Genomic DNA, 19,429 nt, shown 5'->3' with positions numbered 1-19,429 from the left:
CTACACTCTTCCGCTTCCGACGCCCCAGCATGGCCCATAGCAAAGTGAGCTGACCTTGGTTGTTATAGCGATAAGTATAAGCAAGAGCCTCTCTGCGCACCATTCCTTGGTGTTAATTATAAACATCAGACCTTATCACTCTGGTAGCAGACGCTGTCTGAAGAATATGCTGTTAATTTCATAGAGTTAGTTAGTTAGAAGAGGCTTAGCCGAAAAGTAAAATTACTGAAAAGAAAATCGGTTCTGTTTTACCTCAAACCAGGACATATGCTAATGTTAGACTGCATTTGTCTAATGACCGGGAATTAATTAGCACATGTGCTGTAGTTTGTAGTTACGTAATATCTTGAACAATAGCTAATTAATCAATGAAGTTTTTTGCCAATAAGCTAAATGTATAAAAGTTGTCTGTGCCTTCTGTGGGCATACAAGCTTTGCGAACAATTGCCTAACATACGCACAGAAGAAGGCCTGCATCTGTTCCCTGCACCACCACCCTCCACAGATGTGCTCCTACATTCTCAGAGAACCCCGATTTCAACACTGGGACTGTAGTTGCATGTCCCCGCCTACCTCTCTCAATTTCCTGCTGCTCATCCCTAGCCTACGAGCTGTTCCTGCTGCTGCCAACCTCCTGCCCGCACCCAGTGACCCACCCACTACAGCACCTTCCAGCCCCTGCTCCAGTGTTTTAAACCCAAGTCCCACCTTGGATAAACTCCCACCCCTTGAGAAACTGGGACTGCAGTAACATTCAGCAGCAGGCTCATGCTAACCGCTGTGTGGAAATACTGATTTTGAAGCATCAATGAAAGCTGCGCAGGAGGTCGCCATCAGTCAGGCAGCTGCAAGGAGACCACAGCTGTTGTGCAGAGGCGCTGCTTCGCAGCACAGATGCTGGTAACTGCTGGCCCTACTCTGTTTCTTTTATGGTTTAGTTAATACTAGTGGAAAGGCAGAATCAGGAACTGCTGCTACCACACAACTGTTTGAAATGGTTCGTGCGTTATAGTCTGAGAGCCCCTGCATAGTACGCAACACCTTCTCCTACGAACCTGCACGTGGGAGCGCATAAAGCGGATCTAGTTACGTCCCAGAGAGTTTCAGTAGCAGCGCAGTGAGGCACTGTGTGTGGCAAAGATTTTGAATCCTGTGCACAATGATAGCCCCACCCCAGAGACCGTGCCAGAAATAAGTATTCTGTATTTTTAAACTTGAAGAGTAAATTAATGCTCTGAGAAGTTACAAAATGCCAGAATTGAGGTTACCCATGCCACGACATCAGCCACAACCGTGACAGCTTTCATAGGTTATTTTTCTGATATACTTGAAAGAACTGCCACAAGCATTACATTTAATAATATTATAAAACATACAGGCAAGAAGAAGTAGTGATAATGTGTGTAACTTTTAAAAGATGTAATCAAGCATCAATACTGCAGTGTGGCAAGGGTAAACAGTGTCTCTGCTCAAATGCAGTCCTCTGCGTTGGGAAGATGTGTCATTTTTATTATTGTTTTTTCGCTGTAGTGAGATACCTAAATGAGCAAATGAAATGTCTCCCTTCGGGTTTCAGAATCTGAAGTGAAGGTCAGTAAAACAAGGGTATCACACCTACCAGGAAGGGGCCGTATGAAAAGGCAAAGTAAACATTAGTAAGGGGCAGTATTCAAGTGCAACAGTATATGTAAATCTGTTTTTTACTGTAAGACATTGTCTCTCCCCTACTCTGACAAATACATTGCCCTACGGACCTTAAAAAACACGTAGCATGTCTAAAAGCTTGTACATTTTTTCTGACTTCAACAGATAGTCTAATAGAAGATATCACTTCTGCCTATAAACTTTCTCATCCGTACCTTCAGTAGTTACAACACTGAATCCCACAGAAGTTCACTAGAGGGAGCGCTTGTTATTTACATATGTATAATAGTTCTATTCATGAACACAGTTAAAATAGGCTATAAACAGCAGATACTAGTTTTTGTATTCATGCCAGAATACAAACCATTCTTCTTTTCTTGGGAGAGGATATAATTCTCCGAACTACGCATGGTCTTGTATATGTACTTTTTCTGCTCTTCCTGAAACGCACCATTTTCTCGACCTTAGTGGTCATTTGTGGTAATGCATGCAAGATGTTACGTGGGTGTTTACATGAAATAAAACAACAATCTAGTATAATTCCATTTCCTTTCCTTCCATCTTCCTTCCTCTCTAAAACACAGCGAAGGAGAAGAAAATAGTCTTTTTAGTTTAAAACTTAGCTGTATCTGTTGGAGAATGATTTATCTCCTGTGCTCATTTAAATCTTTTCTACTATATAATATCCAGAAATACTCCTAGTATCTGTTTAGAAACAGAGTATGTGGCACCCTGTGGTTACTTTCAATGTGATTTCTGTTTTCTGTTGTCACTGAACATCTCTTTGTTCAGGGGGGTCATCTCTTTGTTCTCTCTCACACTGAGGAAAACCAAAATGATTCACTGTGCAATCAGTTTACGAATGGTATTTGAAGGTGGAGGCAGCAGCACAGAAGAATCTCTTGGATGAAGAGATTGCGTAACTGTTGAAGAACCATTACAATATTGTTTTCAGACTCTAAATAGCCTCTCCCCACAAAGGAAAATTAATCCCTGAAGTGGGCAGCAACAGGGCAGTGAACCTGGAATATATTGATTTATTTCCCGTGGTAAGAAACAGCTCCACAAATCGTTCAATTTCCTTTCATTAGCTCTACTCAATTTTGGGGTTTTTTTATCTAACTGAATGCTGCGTGTCAGCGAAGTGTGTGGGTGTGACAGATTGTCTACCTTGGAAAGAATAGATAACATTAGAAGTAATATATGCACTGATGCAGGGCAATTTCGATTAACTGGAATTAATCATCACTTCCTGTGGCTGGTTCTCCACATGCCTAATTGCTGTATTCTGTTTAAAGCGGTAGAATATGACAATATACAGAGACAGTTTCGTGCTCCCTCACTCATCCTAATGGCAGAAAATTGGTCTTGTTGTCACAGATTAGGAGCACACAATGCAGAGCAGGGCCTTTTACTAATTTATCTCGGTGCACTGTGCCCACTGCCATCTCTCTTACACTAAACAAATGGCAAAATTTCTGCTTTTGCTTTCACCGAGGAGGAGTTAGCATCTGTAGCGGTACTGGTTTATGAACTGTCTGGTCAAACCATAGTGTGCTGTAGCCTATAAAACATAAAAATTAGATTTAAACTGCAAAGACATGTACTGTGCTCTCTAGCAAGATGTGTGTTTTAAATAGTTGTAGTACCATGCTGTCAGATGCATCACTAATTATTTCAGCTTTTATACAGGCACCCATAAGATGTTTTCACATAGTGACAGATTTCAATAGCTATCACTTAAAATAAGTCCAAATCTAAAAGATCAAGATTTTTTCCAACTTTTTTTTCCATTAACTGTTTAGGGGAAAATATTTGAATGTGATTCAAATTAGCATTTGAAAATTAAGTATTTCATGCACAATATTATATGTTAGAGATTGATATCAATCATAAAATCACCTCATTGTTTTAAGTCCAAAATTTTTCTTAGCAATTTATGGAGTGAAATGCAAGAGCAGTTGGCGTATCTCCTCAACTATTTCTAAAGCAGAGAAGAGCAATGGGTTAATACCAGTAACCTTCCTCAGAAGTACCTTTCTCTTTTGACGAAGGGAAGAATTCCACAAGATTCAGTACCAGGGCAACTGTTGATACCCCAAAGACGTTTTTTAAAAGACATGAAACTGCGTTATTACAATTGTAGAACTATGAATTTCTGAAGAGCTTTTAAGCAGACAAGATGCCCTCTGGAGGTCCAGCCTGCCCTCCTCACTTATATTTCACGTAATCCAGAAAGACCAGAGACATTTTGATAGATCTGGCATAAATGACTGTGGCATCAATTCCATGTTTCATAAGCAATGCCTGTAGCCCAGCCTTGCTTCTCAACACACACGTCAGGGATGTCAGGGGAATCGGTGACAGAATGCTGTGCTGAGTTTTTGTTATTATTGTTTTTTGCTCTTGGCAATCCTTCTTCCTCATTTTCCAGGGTCTCATTGTGAAATCTGAAAAGCTAAACAAAGGCAAGATGACCAACCCAGATCACATTTGATTCGCTCATAACACTGCCCTTTTCATACCGACAGATAATGTCAATGTGTCTCAGAAAGTGCTGCCAGTGCTCATTCATTTTAAGCTTTGTATCTTAAAAAACACAGTCATTTCTGTTGACCATATAGTGGGTTTATACTAAGATGCAGATTAAGACAGCTGAAATAATCATCAGGTGTCCCAAACCACTAACAAAGTTTTATCAAAGTTTGTTTCTGGCCCATAATATGTATATACTTCTATATCTATCTCTATACATTTGTCTCTATATACACACACATACATGTATGTATACAAACTATGCTATGCAAACTGATTCCCCCCTAAGGTCCCTCTGCAGCCAGCGGAGACACACAAGTTTGTGTAGGGAAAACCCTCTGGTGTTCTGGTGGTTCTGTGCTAAGGGATGACAACTCACCCTAGGATGAATTTGTAAATACTCTCCTCCCTTCTCTCCTCAGATACGTCAGTAGGTAGAGGGACTGCTTCTGAAGTGTTAAGATATGAAAAAAGCCTTGGTAGTCAGAACGAAACTCAAGTTATGTAGGTGCCCACATATAGCTAATATTGGATAGCGATCAACTTCCAGCCAGAGACTGAAAGCTCCCCAAAAGATTAGATTGTTGAACTTGCCACAAACGAGCAGGTATTCAGGTACTGTTGCTTGAACACATCTCAGTGGATATCAGGCAGCCTAAATTGCCTATAACTGAAAAACCTCCGTCACGCTCCTGGACGGAGTTCAGACCACGTGTTTCAGCAGCAGTCTTCTAATTGTGGGTTAATTCCAGACATTCATCCCGTGATAGCTATTTGATATAGTTTCATATCTCCCTTGGATTTTAGCAACTGCCAGATCAGGCCGGTAAATGTGACGCTGGAAGCGCAGATCTACACTGGGCCATGCTCAAAGTAGCATGGAAGATCTATTTGCCACCACAATATGAGAACTTGCAAAGATCCTCATTCACCTTCCTGTTCCAGGTCTTCTCATTAAATCATGGGAAGGAATACGTAGTAACTGAGGCTACATACCCTGAGAGTGGACAGTTTTAGGGAAGGCAAATTTTGCAGGAGAAGAATCAGGATTCGTGAGTGAAAATACATACAAGTCTGTGCGACTTGTCTCTTTGTAAGCAATTTAGGGGTTAGGATAAACTCAGTCAAGGGTTATAGGAGAACTGGGACATTCAATTTGGGGCAAAGCTTCTTGCATATTTTTTGGTCTGCATACTTTCTCATGAGAAGCCATCAGCAATGCTGTCTATATAAAAGGCTGCTGTGAAGACTCTAAAGAAATGCGATGCAGCTTTGGCCATCAAGTGAAAAACCTTACACAGGAATTTAAGAAATTCAGATGGTCTTTTTCAAGGGCCTGGAGTGTACCAGCAGGCATTAACTGCACTGACCAGCATCACCTGGATCCCTCACAGGTGGATCCTCTACCCATCTGAGCCATGGTATAAGTAGTCATAACTTGCTGTCTGGATTCATGGATTGACCTTGTACTGGACTTAGCATCTTGCCCTGTCTGATGATCACCAGGCAGTCAGAGGAGCCTGTCCCTGTCACCAGCCTGGCCCTGCTTGGGTGCTGTGGGACAGTGCCCTGACTGGTGAAGGTGCTGCTCCATCAGCGCTGCAGACACCTTTGGTCCTTTTGCCTCATGGAGAAACCCCAGTCTTGCTGTTCCCTGACTGCTGGCTCGAGCCTTGCATTTGAGATAGATAAATAAAGATTCTGGTAAGTGTTCTCAAAATAAGTTGTGTCAGAAAAGGTGGCCATTTGCTGAGTTTCACAAGTGCTGATAATCTTCTATTTAAGCTCTACAGAGAACTGGATGAAAATTGTGAGCTGAAGATGTCTTCTGAGCTTTTATTGAGAACAGCATGAAGCAATGACTCTGCTAAATGCTTATTTGTGATAACAAGTTCATAGACTACTTTCTCTTCAACTCCCATTAGGATCTTTGATATATTTCCCACATATAGGTGATTCCGCATAAGAGGTAAGTTAAAACAGGATTCAACAGTTTTCTAAATCTGGTGGTCAAAGCTGCTGATGAGGATTGAGTGGTGGCATCTTCTCAAAGAAGGAGAAGGATCCACAGTGGTGCTGACCATTTACCAGAAGCTGGAATGCTAGGAAGGGGTGAAGTGCCTCTCCCCGCTTCCACCTTGCCTGCTGGGCCTCCTCTTTTTCACAGTTCCCCTTCACTTTCACATACAGAAAGGCAAGGTAAATGCCTTGTCATGGAGGATGACTTGGAGTCAGAGGTACACCTCTTATGTGCAACCTAGGATGCTTGACTGCATTCAAGCACAAATACAGGTTGGGTGGAGAATGGCTTGAGAGCAGCCTTAAGGAGAAGGACTTGGGGGTGTTGGTGGACGAGAAGCTCGACATGAGCTGGCAGTCTGTGTTTGCAGCCCAGAAAGCCAACTGCATCCTGGGCTGCATCAAAAGAAGCATGGCCAACAGGCTGAGGGAGGTGATTCTGCCCCTCTACTTTGCTTTCGGGGGACCCCAACTGGAGTACTTTGTCCAGCTTTGGAGTTCCCAACATAAGAAGGACATGGACCTGTTGGAGTGGGTCCCGCAGAGGGCCACGAAGATGATCAGAGGGCTGGAGCACCTCTCCTATGAAGGCAGTCTGAGAGACTTGGGGTTGTTCAGCCTGGAGAAGAGAAGGCTCTGGGGAGACCTTATAGTGGCCTTCCAGTACCTGAAGGGGGCCTACAGGAGAGATGGGAGGGACTCTTCATCAGGGAGTGTAGTGATAGGATGAGGGGTAAAGGTTTTTGAAAGAATGAAAATTTAGTTTAGATATTAGGAAGAAATTCTTTACTGGGGGGGTGGTGAGACACTGGAACCGGTTGCCTAGGGAAGTTGTTGATTCCCCATCCCTGGAGGTGTTCAAGGCCAGGTTGGATGGGGCTTTGAGCAGCCTGGTGTAGAGGGAGGTGTCCCTGCCCATGGCAGGGGGGTTGGAACTAGATGATCTTTAAGTTCCCTTCCAACCCGAACCATTCTATGATTCTATAATTGATTCACAGCAGAGGATGAGCTCATGGTAGAAGTTCACCAGGCTGCTGAGTAACCTGCATCTTGTACAGCATCCATGCTGGCACAGCTTCCATCAGCCTGCAAAAACATCCCCATGGGACCACTGCAAGCGTTGATACTGTGATCAACCTGCAGCTGGACGTGGGAGCTGCTGGAAGATACAGCACCTAATTAGCCAGACCTGCTGGTGACCCGTAGTATGGACAGGTGTGTCCAAGTTCATCTGGGCCTGTGACTCCAGTGCTTGTACCAAACAGCCCCCTCAAACACCAGAGTGTTTCTCGCAGCTCCTCCCCATTCCCAACTGTCCTTTGTAGCTTGTGTGTCGATGGATTCCATAGCAGATCCGTACCTCTTGCAGGGAGTCATCCTATTTCATCAAGGTGGGTCACTTCACCTCCCACCCCCACCTCCCCAAGAAGTTGCCGTAAACTGTCTGATTTTTCCTACAACACTTTGATGCTGTGTCCTCTCAGATATTCACAGTCACATTTTAGGAGGTCAGGGGCCTCCTCACAGAGCAAAATCACTTTGAAATACCCAGAGATGAATGGACAGATGGAGAAAGGATGTCCTGGATTTATCTCAGATTTGGTTTGTCACTTTGTTTTGTCTGATGATCACTCAACAATTGAAGGAACCTGTCCCCAGCCTGGCCCTGCTCAAGTGCTACAACACAGTGAGGGTGTGTGCCTGCCTGTGGGGTCTGAGTTAACATTGGCCACCTCAACTTCAAAAGGAAAGAAATGCAGGTTTTTCATTCTGAGTCAGTTTGTGGCATTTTTTGAAGATTTCAAATTAAGACACTGGCACCACGCATCATGCAACACGGAAGGACATTTACAGAAAGTGGCAAATGATTCTGCAAAGATTAGGTAGTATTCTACCAAGTCTCTGTACATAAAATAGTTCCTACGCATGCTACTAAATCCCAATGACTAGAATATAGTTACTAGTTATCATCTGGTTTTGGTGTGCAGGTTTTTTTTTATTTGCTTTTAAACAGTAGTAGTGTTCCTTCTGCAACATCAGGCAACATAATTTTCTGCAAGAAGAAAAACTTATCTTCCATTTCCTTTCTATGTTTTCAAATTGCTTTCCTTCTTTCTGTGGCTGATGTTCAATAAAGACTATGGGAAAAATAGCTCATATTACAAATCTAGTGTAAAAGTCATCACTGATGTGCTTAAAAAGCATATTGTAGGATGCGTTTCAGGTGAGTACAGTGGTCCTTGGTACCCATAGTGTGAGCTGTTTCTTTGTTGAGATCTTGTAAAGGCTCTTCCTTTCAATTTCTTCTGTACTACTACCGTTGCTGATTCAAATCTCTGCAGTTTCACTTACAGCTTTCTGTAACAAGTCCAAAGAACACAGAAACTGTAGTCTGGGTTTTCCTAAATAGCTCATTTCTATGGTTAAAGCAGCAGCTTTGATTTTGTTCCTTGTTTTGCAACTGACTCTCACGTGACTTTGGGCAAAATACTTTCCTATCTGAGCACTGTTTCTTACTGACTTTATCAACCAGAGTAGACCTCAAAGATGCTAGGCAGAGGCATGTATTTTTTTTGCATCTTACTTTGAATTGTATAATCAAAATGAAAAAAAAAAAAGAGTATCTAACATTTAAAAAAAAATGCTGATCCCTGTGACAGATAAATGCATTTCTGCAAGATTTGTATCACAGAATCACAGAACGGTTTGGGTTGGAAGGGGCACTAAATATCATCTAGTTTCCATCCCCCTGCCATGGGCAGGGACACCTTCCACTAGACCAGGCTGCTCAAAGCCCCATCCAGCCTGGCCTTGAACACTTCCAGGGATGGGGCAGCCACAGCTTCTCTGGGCAACCTGTTCCAGTGTCCGACCACCCTCACAGTAAAGAATTTCTTCCTGAAATAGAGCATGAGATAGATGATAGAGCATGAGAAATCAGTCAGAAATCCATTGAAGCCTATCAATCATTAATTGCTAGTCCTCTTTATCATGGAAGAAAACTATGAAGAAAGATGTAAGTGCTGTAAAAACTGAGTAAGAAATTATGTGTTATCAGGAAGTGGCAGAAAATGTAAAAATAAGGAGAAATAAGGCTAACAACTCTGTTCTAGTGACATCAGCTTGTGGTATAATGTAGTTTGTCATGACCCGCATCACAGGAAAATCTGAGACACCATCTCTGTGTAGAATTTACTTATTCTGCCAATGTCTAGATACTCATATAAATCCTGTGAGTTTCCAGTATTCTGGCTGCAAGGCTCCCATCATCACTGCAGGTGAGCTATTTTTTCTAACTGTTGATTCTGCAACAAGTGAATGGAATAAAACTTTTTTCATTAGTTTTCTATTTAACCTGCATTTTCCTGTTCTGTTTGCAGTAATATTATAGGCATGATAGGAAGAACAGCCAAAGGGAGAAGGAATTTATTATAGCTTGCCTTATATTTAATATCTTTGGGCTACAATAATCTCTGATATAGCGACAGTTTATCAGGGACCATGACTGTTTTTAAGCAAGTTCTGCTGATCACAAGCTTGCAGGAAAGTATAAAGTTTTAGGCGCTTGCAGTTGTCCTGACTTTTAGTTCAGGACACCCTTTTTGCGCTCTGCTTGTCTTTCACTGACATTCTTGCATTTTCTTACTGAAACAGTGTGTTTAGAGATACGGCACATCAGTTTGAGAGTAAAGTAGTATCGTTGAAGAATAAATTCCTGAGGCCTGCCAAGTCCAACTTCATAACAGCTGATAGTAACTCTCTGCAGTACACAGAAGAAAGCAATTTGATAGTTGAAATGCTTGTCCAAGAGACTGAAATTAAATTTCCCTCCCTATCAAAACTTCTGTGTAAAGCCATGCTGGCTAAATGAATTAAGTACCGTGATACTTAAATTTTAAGCGTGAAGCCATTGCTCCATATGGGCACTCCTGCATACAGGGCATGGAGGGAGTCAAACACCTTAGGTGAGGTTCTAAAAAGCCAGTTGGAAGAAGCCTAAACTAGTCAAAACTGAAGTAAGGTACAGGTTTTGGGTCTTCATCTCAGCTGCCTGCAGGAGGCAAGTAGGGAAGCTCTTTCTCCCAAGGATCAAGCAGTTTCCTTTTTCCTTGAGATCCTTCCAGCGGGAGGATCACAGGACCTTCACAATTCATGGGCTGCCTCAGGTGAGGTGGGAAACCTAAGCTCATTTCCCATCTCAGTATGGAGGGAATCAAGCCCACAACCAAATCTGTCAGGGTGCATTTTTACAACATAGTTAAAACAGCATATTCTTAACACAGAAGCAACTGCCACTGTTAAGCACTTGAGGTGTTTGGTTTCTGGCAAGCTCTACCTTTCAGTCCAGGCTCTAGGCACCAGAAATGTGACAGTGTTTACTGCTGTTCAAACTGATGAGTTTAAAAGATAAAGAAAATTGGGTTTAGCATCTAAATTTCCCAGTACGCAGAATTTTTTGTGAATGCTTTTCTCAAAGGTCTGTTGTCTCAAGGCATAAATCAGTGGGTGAAATTCTACAGCCTGTGTGATGCTGAGGTCTAAGTCTGTGCACCGCTACTTGCAAGAAGTACTTGGGGAAATTTTAATTTGCATACACAGTGTTTTTCAATTATTTTCACATAGGCTTCATCTCTTATTCAGGTATTTCATTTTAGACCAAGTCTGTAGTCAAAGACAACCATGTCCGCTTATCTGTTGGCGAAGCAGTTCCAATGTGCACTCTCCCACGCAGAAGGCAAACACCAGTGAGCCAGCTCCAGCCCAGCTGACCCAATTGATTTTATCGGTGGCAATGGGGACACCTGCCCCACGCCTTCTACTGGCAGTGGGCAGATGGTAACTAATTCCCCAGCCAGAATCAGCCAGAAGTCGCTGCATCAGTTTAAGATGTTGTCAGTGGCACCTATCTGTTTGGCTTCTCTGCTGGAGATTAAATACCACAGGCAGAGGCAGGAAAAATCGACAGTTGTTTACAGCTCTGCTGCCCTCATGCACAGCCCAGCTTATTTAACTGTGCAGGAGCTGGGAGCAAGTATTACATTTTAGTCTGCTGCAGCCAACGCTGCAAAAGGTCATTTCTAACTCTTGACACAAAAAGCACTTTAAACCGTATATGGAACAATTGAGGTCAATGCTTCTCTATGTGACTTTGGGTTCTGCACTGCTGCCAGATTCAGAATCACTCTAATTAAATTACACGATAGTTTAAAGTAGATCTGAGAAACAGCAGAAAGACAAAACTTACCTGTTGGGTTTTTTTTTTTTTTCTCCATCTCCTTCTCATCACTTATCTGTCCAGGAAACTGACTGCAATTTTTAATGTTGCACCAAAGCAAAGACAATTGCCTGTATAGATCATTGTCTTTTAGGAAGGTTTCTGTACATAGAGTGTGTTGCTCTTTTCGATGACCTTCATTTGTAATCTAAAAACCACAAGAGTTGAAGCAGCGCGCCCCAGAGTAACTAGGGTCTCATAAGAAAAGGTGAAAAGAGCTGTATCTGACTTATGAAAAAACAAGAAAGTGAAGATTAATGACATACAGGCAATACATTAAGAATTTATAGCAACAGTAGTATAAAATTTAGCTTATATAGGTAATGACCAAGCAAGAAAATAAATATTAATATTAAAAACTGAAGTTTCACCTTGAAGATCTCTAGCAGGAGGATCCGTAACAGGAGAACAGCCTAATAGCGGGAAAATTGATTGTAACTTAGGCTGAGAGACTAAACTTCAAAGTGCTAGGCATGGGCACTGTAGCATAGACACTAGCCCATTGAAAGAGAGAGGGGCATATCTCCAAGCAAAGCACCTCTTTTACTAAATCATAAATGAATTAATTAGGGCAAATTATTATTATTACCAATATTTTTAGCAAGTATTCCTAATTGTTATTAGGAGTAATACACCTAAAACTAATATGGAGTTTTCCATTCTGTATAAAGAACTCTGAATAACTATGGGTTTTAACCATCACACTTTCTGACTTCTACTTCTTGGAAAGCCCCATCTTACTTCTCACTTCTGAATCTCCTCACCTCTGATGCTTTCAGGTTGTTGTATTTCCTATCAGCATGACCAAAGCCAAGCTGGACGTATGTAATTTTTTTCATTTTTACTCATGCTGTGAAAGCTGCTATGTATATTACTGCCCAAATCCATTTTGCTGCTATCTTCTACTGCTTAATATATGAAGATCTCTTAGAGGAGCTCATGTTAAACGATCGATCTGCTAAGGAGCAAATGAATAGCTGAGGTAATAATTTCTTTCAGCATCCCAGCTAGACCTTGAACAGGACATCCCGTTCCCAATCTCAGACGTTTGCACCAGTTAGGAGTGGTTCTTACCTGATGTGATTAGCATGGGGCACTACTGCTAATGCAGACAAGTTTCCTCTGGTTTAATGAAAGAGGAAAACAACTATAGAAGTCTTAGCATAGGAATGGATTTTACAGGGCCAACAGAGGTCTGCTAAGGATCTTGACGCCACTGTTGGCATTACCTAATGGGATGTCTATGTCAGTTGTCTCCAAAGCAGGGTGCACACCCCCAAGGAGTGTGCAAGACAATCCACTGGGGTGCAGGAAGAAAATATATTTGTACCATTAATAAATAAAATATAATTTTTTAAAAAAGTTATTCATTAGGGCACATGAATAATGAAAAATTATTTCATCTTTATCTCATCCTTTCTCATTTCTATTTTTTGTAGGTTTTATAATAATGGACATAATATATTAATACAGTAGTACATGTATGTAACTTATTTATAAATAAACATACATATATTGGGGTTGTGTGCTCAAAAATATTTTACTGTTAGGGGTGCATGATCAAAGAAGTTTGGAGACCCCTGCTCTGTGTCATATTTGAGCCACTTTGCACTGGACATCTGTCTGACCAGCTGCAGAGCATGAGTCTTGGTACAGTCTAGGATATCCTCATGTGGCTAATCTCAAATAACTAGCACTATTGAAACAGGTTACCTATTTTTTCCACTATGGAAAATTAATCTTATGGGTGAATGAGAGACAGACCAGGCTGGTAACATGGAGACAAAACATACTGCTTCCCTCATACTTGTGTTCATCTTCTACTTGGATTGCACTTAATATTTTAAGAAATTCTTTGCAGCTTTCCTTGCTTTAAAGAGAAAGTAGATATAGATTGGAATGTCAGAGCTGCAAAATCATATGTCCATTCTGGAAAAATACCTCTGGCGGTGACTCCAGCATTTGTGATGCAAGGTGAGTGAAGCAGCCGTACAGTGCTCCATGAGTAATGGGTTCATCTTCCAAAAATAGATTTTTGAATTGGGGAAAAAATATGTATCCTTTTAGCAAATATTCTAAAATAGCTTTGTCAGTGATTAAAAGAAATGAAAAGGGGAAGTAGGTGTTACAGTATAACACATGTTTTTATTGGCATCTTGCAGCAGAAATGCATTTGGTGAGAAAAGACTGAAGAAATTCAATGGGTGTTAAAAAATCAGGTAGGAAAATAATTTATTTCTGACGAATTTATAAAGTCATTAGGAGCAGAAGTAACTCTCTTCACAGTTTGACTGACAGGAGTGTTTAGTTTGTGCTAGTATTTGTTCAGTCGTTGTCGTTTGAAGAGATTAAGTTTGTCTAGCCTGGAGAAGAGGAGTGTTCGGAGGGTTTGCGTAGGAAGGAGCTCATTCTCTGTGTTCAGGGTGGGTAAGCCAGGAGTCCCAGGCTCCAGACTGAGTAAAGAAAAGTCACATCTGAAAGTTTTTTTCTTTTATCTAATTTAAAGGTGGCACTTGAACAAATTGCCTGAGGACATTATACTCCCTATCATTCTTTCTAAGAAGATGTTAGATAAACATTTTATGTCAGAAATTGAACTGATTGTGCCATAGGGAAAGGATATGAACAAGTAAGACCCCATCCAGCCCTATTTGTTTTGTGAATCTGTGATTGGTATTTGTTATATTGCATTTGGAGTTATACAAGGCTAAATCCAGGTTTTAGAGTACCTTTACTTTGTCTGTCAGTGAAACAAATTCCAAAACAGTAGAACCCCCCAAACCAATATTTGATTTATAAATTCCCACAAATCCCCTGGAATATGAGTGGTCTGCTTTTATTTTGCTATATTAATTGCATAATTATATAAAAATGTATTGAAGTGAGTGCTATAACAAGCCACATTTTACTGAAAATGTCTGTATGGAATTCAGGCCTGACCATGGTTAAATAAAGGTGTGAAAAACTTTCCTGTTTAAGGCAACAGGTCTTTTCTGAAAACAGGGTTTCAGTGTTATAACTACTGATCTAATTAATTTATTTAGCTAACGATGTATTTAGCTCTTGCTCAGTGGTGTATTTCCACTGGTGTTTTATGGCGCCAAGTACTTTACATACATATATCCATCCCAGGAAAAGGCTGGAGTTTTCAGAAATGCTTGTGTGATTTAAGAGCCCAAATCAGATTTTGCCTTCCGAAGTCACCTAGCCTTCAAAAAGAAACGTTTTACTCAGCATCCCTTTCCAAAGACCTGCCAGCTTGAAACGCGGGCGAGGTGCCTGCAACAGCAAGAGTAGGATGGGGGCGGCGTAACAGCGAAAACCAAAAGTCAGATAGCTGCTGGGTTTATTTTACTTGTGCTTCATGGATTTGCTGCAGGGACTGTTCTTGTCCATCTACACGCACACGCGCTCAATGAGCTGCCGAGGAGGGAAGTGAAACTGGCGTGGTGAGTGAGGGAAGGCGGGTGAGATGTGGGCGCTGAAGGGAAGGGGAGTGGAATGGAGGAAGGTGACCTGGACTGGTGTCGACGCGCTGTGGCCAGCTGGTAAATGTGGGGAGAAAACGGGCTTTTCTGTGGAAAGCTTTCACTATCCCGGACAGACATCTGTGACTTTAGACCCTGTGAAGAGACATCTGCACATTTGTGCAAAGGCGGTGAAGACATTATTGAATTAATACTCAGTTATTGCATTCAGAGCATATGAATACTCAGGTTGACAATATACAGAGCTTTTCCAGTATTTCAGGTAAAGCCAACCAATTATAATTAGGCAAAAAGTTCTTTCCACAGAGAGAGGCTATTACAGAAGTGGGTCTTTTGGTGTTGTTTTTTTTCCCTGGGTGGTTTTTTTTTTGGGTGGCTCCAGGGAGCCACTGGAAAAGTGCAGTGTTTTTTACCAGTTTCTGTATGACTTTTTTGAGAAGGATGACATGTTTTGTAAGGGAATTGATATCTTTTGTAGGAAGTCTCAGTAAAGGATTAGAGCAGAGCCTGAAGTCGTATGGCTTTTCCTCTCCACTTTGTTTGATATGATGCCATAGCCAGGGAATTTAACATCACAGCCTGATACCTGTACCTCTCTACTGAAAGGATAACTCCTAATGAGAAATCTCCAAAATATTTCCTTTTCTGTTCGATTATGCTCTTTTGATCAAGTGCTTGCATCTTGACAAACACACACATATAGCAGCTGTATTCTGGGTTTTTTTTCTCAGTTTTGTGCCCTGACTTTTATTTAGGAAATTGCTGAAGCCTGTAAAACCAAGTATGTACACAAATTAAAGCAGCTGAGAAGTGAGCAGAGGAGCACCCTTTTTGCTGTCACTGACCCATAAGGATGTCACTGACCCTACTGAGGGTGGGCTGCCCCATGGGAGCGAGTCAGGAGCCAAGGGTGGCCATGAGGCCAGCAGGGACATGCCCTCCCCAATCTGGGTCCATCCAGCAGCACTCAGAGAGGCAGCAGGGATGGGTCAGGGATGGTGACCAGGTCCAACCCAGAGCTCTGCAACCGCCCATCAAGGCCACGGTGATGGGGCTGGTGCAAAGTCCCTGGGGGTGCAGTAGGTGACGGTCAGCAGGTACAAGGTTGTGCACAGACTGTGGTGTAGCTCAGGCAAGACGAAGGCTGTGGATCTGGTCATAAATGTGTTCTGAAGAAAGGAGAGGTAAAGCTGCCCCAGTGAAACTCCAGCTTTCTGCCCCGGCTCTTTCCTAGCGGCGTGATCCCAGGTTACCCAGCCAGGCTGCAGCAGGAGCGGGGATGGGTAGCAGATCCCGGGGCTGCACTCGGGGCCTTGGAGAATGGGGGCTCAGCAGCAGAGCTGGTCTGAATTTTTCCTGCGCATATCACTGAGAAATGCTGTTGTTTTACCTAAAGTGTTTTCTTTGAAACGTACTGCATTATCAACAAAGTCGCTGCTTCGCATCCAGGGCTCTCAGGGTCCTGGCGTGTGGGGCCAGCAGTGTGAAAAAGCTTTAGGGTCTGGCAGGGGCCAGTGTGGCCATGGCCTGAGGAGCCCGTGCTGGGAGCAGAGGATTCAAGGTATTTGTCTGTGCAGCAGGCAATGGGCATACTCAGTAACTCAACAAAATCCTTGAGGGTTTGCTGCACCAAATAAACATGAAAAAACCTCCTGAAACAGGAGCAGCATCCAATGTGTGTGTTTCATTTGAGGAAACATCATAATTTCTTGGAATCTTTTGGTTTGTGAGAAATTTAAAAAAAAAAAAATGTCTGTCTGTGTATAGTTTTGTTCTGACTCAGACAAAACCCAAATCTCAAAAGTGCCTGGACTTCCCAGAAATCTCAGAACTCTTTCTGATTAGCACTGGAAGGAGACTAACTCTGTTGCTTAGCATTTTTTTCCTTAGAATAAAAAAAGTTGATTTCTGCACAAGTCTTTTTCAGGAAGCATGTTGTTCTTTTGTGGCTGTGGCTGAACTTTTCAGAACAGAATGTAAAAAAAAAAAGACTTTCACAGTAGAGGCGAGGAGTCTACAGCTTTAATGAGGTAGCATAGATTGGAGCAGCTAAAAGCCTTGAACACTGAGAGCATCACCTTTATTTGCATTTATTTCATACAGACACAAAGATAATGACTTTTTGTGGTGTGGTATGGACTTCCTGCTCTCAGGAGGGTATAAAGGCAGACAATTTTGAAATATCTCTCTCTAGAGGTTGTGGCTAGATCATAACAGACATATTAATTTGTAACAATGGGACTTATTTGTACATCAATATGAAGTTTCAATGCGCTGCTTGATACTTCAGGGCACTAAAAATATTGCTAAGGATATTACTGACATGAGCATGCAAATGAGCTTCATAATACTTGTTTTAGATATTAAAGTGTCTTTCTAGGCAGTGATGTAGCTGAACTTACACACAGGTAAAAAGGTCTAATCTGAACAATGTAGAGCTTTTCCACTTCTCATCAGAGGAGATTTTTTCTTTTTTTATTTATTTATCACTATCTCACCATTCACAGGCAAGCATAGGGATGTGATTTCGACTAAATCTTCTATGCAATAACAGCTGCCTTGCCAAAACCATCCCAAAGTAAAAGTCTTAATGGAGTTGAGAAACTGGTCTGTATAGTCTGGGTGACTCCCTTTAAATGGCTTTTGCTTTTGGCAGTTCCGCACAGGGAGATAGGTTTAGCTTCAGCTGGGCACAGCAAAGTAAAAATTAACAGTGTCTGGTTTCTGGTGAGATCCGACGGGGAGAAAACAGAGCTTTGTTGATGGTGTAAGTGCAATTTCATTTGTGGATTGAGAATGTGACCCAGCCATGCCATAAAATGAAAGCCAATCGACTTGGCTTTCTATTGCCTCATATATGTACGTGTGGTGGAAGCCACCTTTTGTGTGTACATGGTAGGAAATAAGTCCTGTCTTAAATAAACTGATTGAACGTTAGGCTTGTCAAATTGTTACGTGTCCTTGCTTGAAACAGCTTGAAACTGGTTCTGTGCCAGTGAAGCTGCTCAGAGATAAGGATGGCTTGAAGTTTTTGACTGTTGGATGTTGAACTGACTTGGTAGTAAATCAAGGCCCTGGCTATAATTTATAGACAAGTCGTGAGATAGCTGTAGAGGTCAAGGGCCCCATTGCTAAAACACAAGGAAGGGAAAAGGAAAGCAATGAATAATTTACAATTCAGTGCTTCCTTTTTTTTCTGCCTTCTCGTGCGGGCGATGCAAAGTCCATTTTTCAAAATCTGTTTGTAAAACAGCTGAAAAACCACTCATGGTCCTTACTAGTGAGGAACACCTAGCAAAAGGAAATACAAACACTATTTTTTGCCTTGAATTCTATTTATGAGATTAAAGTTTAGCATAAAATCAGCATGAAGCCACGGCGTTAAAGATGAAAAGTCTTATGGCACCTGGTCTGAGTCAGAGCAAAAAAGTCCCTTTCTTCAGAGGTGTTTCAGGTGCTTTATTACTGTCACAAGTACAGTAATGTGGGAATGAGGTTTCAGTTACAACCCTTCATTCGAGGGCCAGAAACTTGCCATTTCAGTCATACATCAAAGCCATGGCATTAAAGATGTTCTTCCTGCCCTGTCTCGGCAGCAATTCCCTGGAAATGAACAATGGGGGTTTTCAGCAGGTGCTTCCACCTCAGCCTCGGGAATCCAAAACTGACTCAGCACCGTATCTCTTGCTATGACCCCGCTCAACCCGAGGCAGCTCTCTGTCTAGCTGAGATGAGGGCACTTGCCCCTCTGTCCTCAAGTCTCAGGCACCTTCCTCCAAGGATCTCCTCTGATGTGAAGTCAAGCCGGCTGCACTGAGCCCCAGGCTTGGCAGCGTGTCCCAGGAGCTCTGAGGCAGGTGCAGGTGCTTCCAACATCTGGAAACTCTGTCACCCTTCAGCTGGGCATCTTAGGATCCTGCTTTGAAATGGTTCTATTCTTGTTATCCCAACGCCCTTCATGAGGACAGACTCCTTGTAGGGTTTGTCAACAGGACTGGCTGGCTCACTGTGAAGTTGTTCATTGGACAGTACTGAACTTTGATAACTGTATTGTGGGCCATTGCTTCTTGGGCTTTAAGATTTTTCGTATAATTTTTTTAAGCTTTTTGAATTGTACTTCAGGGCTATCTGGGTAAAGCTATCAGGACTCAGCAATTTTTTCCCAACTCTCTTCCTCTCACTTGTGTCAAAGCACCAAACAGCCCAAAGCGTCCCCCAAAAGTGGGATGTATGGAGAATCCCTTCTCACCTTCTGCCTATACTGCATTATTTTTCTCCTGCCTCCAAAAGCGCCAGATTTTCCTGCTGCTTGTGGCTCCTCAGCCCTGCGGATGAGCTCTATCCAGAAGGAGAAGTCAGACACAGTAGATACCTTGGCAGGAATGAGTCAAATGGAAAAGGGACAAAAGGAAGTCAAATGTTCAGTGTAGATGAGTAAACTATCCTTCTTAGGGAGTTCAGGAAGGAG

The 19,429-nt window shown here is 42.1% G+C and overlaps 1 protein-coding gene across 1 annotated transcript in view; it reads left to right on the top strand.

Moving 5' to 3' along the window:
• The first annotated feature begins 13,663 nt into the window (after positions 1–13,663).
• The window catches only part of P2RY8 (P2Y receptor family member 8), a 57,084-nt gene continuing 51,318 nt past the window's right edge, over positions 13,664–19,429 (top strand). The window contains exon 1 of the mRNA XM_063340733.1: positions 13,664–13,692. The gene's annotated coding sequence lies outside the window, so the exon portion shown is untranslated. The remainder of the gene's footprint in view (positions 13,693–19,429) is intronic.

Source organism: Chroicocephalus ridibundus, chromosome 1 (assembly GCF_963924245.1).
Source record: "Chroicocephalus ridibundus chromosome 1, bChrRid1.1, whole genome shotgun sequence".
Taxonomy (NCBI): domain Eukaryota; kingdom Metazoa; phylum Chordata; class Aves; order Charadriiformes; family Laridae; genus Chroicocephalus; species Chroicocephalus ridibundus.
The sequence above is the reverse complement of the archived record's forward strand: the minus strand, read 5'-3'. Positions and strand labels throughout refer to the sequence as shown.